Consider the following 5,473-nt stretch of genomic DNA (forward strand, 5'->3'; position numbering starts at 1 on the left):
TATATGCAAAAAAAGTGCATATTTAATGTGCACAATTTGATGAGTTTGAACATGTACTTACATCCATGAAATCATAAACACAATCAAAGTAATAGACCTATCCATCACATCCAAAAATTTTCTTGTGTCTCTTTTTTTGTGTATATAGAAAGGAAACATGAAATTTACGTTTTTGATGAATGCTTAAGTTCACAATATAGTATTTCCGACTATAGGCACTGTGCATTATGCAGGTCTATAGAACTAATTCATCTTGCATAACTGAAACTTCATATCAGTTGAATAACAACTCTACATTTTTTCCTCCCCTTAGCCCTACGTAATCACCTGTTATTCTCTGCTTTTATGAGTTTCAGTATTGTAGATATCTCATAAAAGCGAAATCATGTAATATTTGTCCTTCTGTGACTGGCTTAATTTTTTAGCATAATGTCCTCTAAGTTCATCCATGTTTTCACAAATGGCAGGATCTCCTTCCTTTTTAAGATAGAATAATATTCCATTGTATGTATATACCACATTTTATTTATCCATTCATCTGTCAATGGACATTTAAGAAGTTTCCATGAATTAACTATTGTGGGTAGTACTGCAATAAACATGGGAGTACAGATATCTCTTCAAGATCCTGATTTCAATTCTTTCTGGTATATACCCAGAAGTGAGATTGCTGGATCATATAGTAGTTCTATTTTTAACCTTTTTGAGAACCTCCATACTGTTTTCCATAGAGGTTGCCCCATTATACATCCTCACCATCACTGTAGAAAGATTCCTGTTTATGTGTCCTTTAAGTTGTGTGTGACAAAGTGATTCATTTTAAAGTTGTATGCAAGTTGATATGAATCCATGAAAACCTCTACACTTTCAACCAGGATGAGTATAAATCAGAGATAGCCCAAAAGTAGCACCTTGGGTTTGTTTGTTTCTGTGTCACAGTGTGTCACTCTGTGTGTCTCTTTTTGTGTACAGCATACTCACATTCTAATTCTCTTCACCTTGAATGGATGTAGAGTAGAGGGCGAAATGACACAGTAATATGTGTATGCACTTGACCTGGTGAAACAGCCTCACAGCCTGACTCTTCTCTTGTATCATCTCTAGACATAAACAGGAAGCTCTAAGCGGAGTCCTCTTTTTGCTAAGTTGGTGGCAATTTGTCCTTGTGGTTTGAAGGCTACTGAACTTCTCTGGGGCCCCAAATTTTCTTTACTAACTTTCAATGATTTCTACATTTCCACGTTGGAAAACATGGTGTGGTCAACTTCACAACCTTATCTAGTTAATCAGATGACTGTGAATTCTGATATAACTCCTCAGTCCTACAGAATCTGAAATGTGTCGGTTCTCTGGCCACTTCATTGGACAAATTCTCATGTGATTCACTTTGTATGTATGCTCAGAACTCAGCCATTTTGAAGCATTGGAGATGGAAAAAGAAAGAGAGACAATGGCAGATATGAAGCAAGTTATTTATTAGTGAATATATTAAAAATGCTGTGAGTCAAGTGTTGTGGATGTACTAATCTTCAGGGACCATGCTGTGGACCCTTAATGTTTCCCTGGATGTGGGAGAGAAACCACAGAAATGAACACACATTTTTAGGAAGCTACTTGCTCTTGCTTGATGGCCTCCTCATACCTTTGTTATCTTTAATTTCTCATGTGTGATCTTGGTCACTCATCGTGACAAAAAACGAGTTTATTTTTTTTCAATTTTTTGGTCACTCTCCTTTTGCTGCTACATTTAGTCAATAATTTATTAACACTTTTTGATACATTTATAAATTAAAAAAAAATTATAGTGGTAAAATATACATACCATAAAATTTATCAATTCAATTATTTTTAAGTGTACAGTTCTGTGGCATTTAGTACATTCATATGGTTGTACAACCATCACCACCATCCGCCCCCAGAACTTTTTTATCTTTCCAAACTGCAACTGTACCCATTGAACAATAACTCCTCATTTTCCTTCCTCCCACCACTGGCAATTACCATTCTACTTTTTCTCTCTATGAATTTGACTATTCTAGGAACCTCATGTAATTGGAATCATACAGTATACTTTCCTGACTGGCGTATTTTACTTAGCATAATGTCTTCAAAGTTCACTCATATTGTAGCATGTGTCAGGATTTCCTTCCTTTTTAAGGCTGATGGTATTCCATTGTATGTATATACAACATTTTGTGTATTCATTCTTTTGTCAACAGACATGAGTTGCTTCCATAATTTGGCTATTGTGAATAATGATGCTTTCCACATGGGTGTACGGATATCTGTTCGAGATGCTTCAATTAATTATTTTGGATATATACCCAGAAGTGGAATTGCTGGATCATATGGTAATTCTATGTTTATTTTTTTGAGGAACTGCCATAATGCTTTTCACAGTGGCTGCACCATTTTACATTTCTTCCAGGAATACTGCAGGGTTCCAACTTTTCCACATCCTTACAAACACTTGTTACTTTCTTTCTTTCTTTTTGAAAATTTTCATTCTGTGGTGTGACGTGAGTTTATATGTTGAGCACATGGTATGTTTCTTTAATACTCCCAGTAATTCCGTAAGTGGCATGCGTGTGGGTGTGACAGAGAAAGAGAGAGAGAGGGACAGAGAGAGAGTAACAATTGGTATAATCAAGAATCAGACGCAAGCACATAAGCAGTTTGGCTACAGATCCATGCTCATAATCAGTAGTCTATGAGGTTGCTCACTAGAAGGTGGACTCCCCAAAGGAAAAGACTGTATATTATTTACTCCTCTCTCCCTAGCGCCTATCATAGTGTCTCCATATGTTAAAAAAAAAAAAAAAAAGGAATGACTCATCCCTGATTTCAATTGAATGTAAAAGCAATGAAACGAGGTATGTCTGTACGCTGACACGGTCAGATGGAGAAAGTATGTAGCCATACGGTAATTGCTGTGCTCAGTGTTTCTAAGTTCCTGACATTTCCCATTTCTCTTCATTCCCAGAAGGGAATAAAGCAGCATGAGGAGGGAGAACCAGAGCAGCGTGTCCGAGTTCCTCCTCCTGGGGCTCCCCATCCCACTGGAGCAGCAGGGTGTTTTCTTCGCCCTATTCCTGGGCGTGTACCTGAGTACGGTGCTGGGGAATCTGTTCCTCATCCTGCTTATCAGGCTGGACTTTCGCCTCCACACCCCCATGTACTTCTTCCTCAGCCACTTGGCCCTCACTGATGTTTCTTTCTCATCTACCACTGTCCCAAAGATGCTGTTGAACATGCAAACTCAGAAGCTCTCCATCTCCTACTCAGGGTGTATGACACAGATGTATTTTTATCAACTTTTTGGTTGTGTAGATAATCTCCTTCTTGCAGTGATGGCATATGACAGGTATGTGGCCATCTGTCACCCTCTCCATTACACCACCATCATGAGGGAGGGGCTGTGTGTGCTGCTGGTGACTGGCTCTTGGATCCTGTCCTGTGGCAGTGCCCTCTTGCACACGCTTCTCCTGGCACAGGTATCCTTCTGTGCTGACAACATCATTCCCCACTTTTTCTGTAGCCTCTCCATTCTACTCAGGGTGTCCTGCTCAAATACCTCTCTCAATGAGCTGGTCATATTCACTGCAGGGGTGCAATTATAATTTTTCCATTCAGTGGCATCTTGATTTCTTATGGCTGCATTGGGGCCTCTATCCTGAGGATCCCCTCTACCAAGGGGATCTGCAAAGCATTGTCCACCTGTGGCTCCCACCTCTCTGTGGTTTCTCTATTCTATGGAACAATTATGGCACTGTACTTTTCCTCCTCGTCAAGCAACTCCAATGACAAAGACGTGATTGCCTCATTGATGTATACAGTGGTGACCCCCATGTTGAACCCCTTCATCTACAGCCTAAGGAACAGAGACATGAAATTGGCTCTGAGGATTCTTTTCAGAAACAATATCCTTTTCACCAAGTGAGAATTACCTAATCATGTTCTGGTTTCACCCACTGCCTTTGTCAGAGATGCTTTCTTGAAAAATTGTGTGTTGACCACCTATGTCTCTAGCACCCTCCCAACTGTCCTTTGAGTGTGCAGTTATGTTATTGGACCCAATACCTTTCACTTTAGTTACATCCGTGATCTATTTATTCTTCCATAACTCTAAATGAGGCATCGCAGACAACACACATTCATCTTTGTAGTCTTAAGAGCACCAAACTCCTTATTAGTTTGGTGTGTGACTGATCCTTCTGTGCAGCTTATGCTACTGTTTTATCTTTCTGCAGTGAGATGAAAGACTTGCTAAGATAACAAAGCACATCAACAACCTCTCTCAAAAGGAAAACATGATGCCATCATTTTATGCTTCCTTTTTAAAGATAAAACCCGTTTTGCTTTAGGCTAAAGTTAGAGCTATGAAACGTGATTGTGTTTTGGACTAAGCTGTACATTTTCACACCCTGAGTTTCTGACTCCCGGGTAGTAGATTATCAGAATTCTCAAGTGTGTTATGGTGCTTCATTTTATCTAAATGAAATGAACATTTGGACCCTTAAGCAGAGCCAGTTTAAGTTTTGTGGAACATTGTCTTGATAGTTAAGAAAAGAACCCTCTTCAGCAAAAGGTATTACAGCTTTTAACTATCACTCACAGTTTCTACCTGTTGAAGTACATGAGATATAAATGAGCTCCCTATTTTCTCTTTTTTGTTTATTGTTTTCCAAAGTTATGAATATTCAATAAAGTTTCTATTGTTTAGTTTTGGTGAAGTCTAGAATGTTTACATTCTTAATGCAGTAGCTAGAAGGTAAAATACTTTTATGATTTGCTAAAACCTGAATAAACTGACTTTGAGTGTGTCTGTGACAGGAACTTAATAAGAGAAAGTAGAGGAGTCAGGGAAATTTCTAAATTTCCCCATTCTAGGAAGACTGTAATTTTTCCCTCAAAGTTGGATTTTTGTGGTGAGAACAGCCTACGTCTGTCTGATTGAGAAAATGAGTGTTGGGAAAAAGGGGAAAATGAGTGTTGTCTTGTTCCCAAGCTGAGAGATCTCACTTCTAATAGGGAAAGGCTAAATGCATGAATTCATAATTCATGCACACAAAAATATTTACTGCATGACTACTATACGTCGGACAATTTTATAAGTTCTGGGAATAGAAGTTAAAAAAAGACCCCCAAATAAATCCCAACGCAGAGTTCACATCCCGGCACTCCTGATCCCACTCATTATGCTTCTTTCTTTCCACAGCAGTTTTAAACCTTCTAATACACCATAAGCTGTACTTATTTCCTTTATTGCTATTGTTTCTTTCCTGGAATGTAAGCTCTACAAAAGATGGGGCTTTTGTGTCTGAAATAAAGAAATAAATTCTAAGCTTTGTCTGTAGGTAAAAACTACTATGAATAAAAGAAGCATAAAAAGGAAGAGCCAGAGTGTTGAGAGTGGAGTTAATTTAACATTGTGTGGTCCAGGTGGAGCTCATTGGAGAGGTAACACCCAAAG

General features: G+C 38.6%; 1 pseudogene; it reads left to right on the plus strand.

The window, feature by feature from the left end:
* The first annotated feature begins 2,999 nt into the window (after positions 1–2,999).
* LOC131393306 (olfactory receptor 1J4-like) lies at positions 3,000–3,940 on the plus strand (annotated as a pseudogene).
* Positions 3,941–5,473: the final 1,533 nt, after the last annotated feature.

The sequence above is a fragment of the Diceros bicornis genome, chromosome 28 (genome assembly GCF_020826845.1).
Source record: "Diceros bicornis minor isolate mBicDic1 chromosome 28, mDicBic1.mat.cur, whole genome shotgun sequence".
Taxonomy (NCBI): Eukaryota; Metazoa; Chordata; class Mammalia; order Perissodactyla; family Rhinocerotidae; genus Diceros; species Diceros bicornis.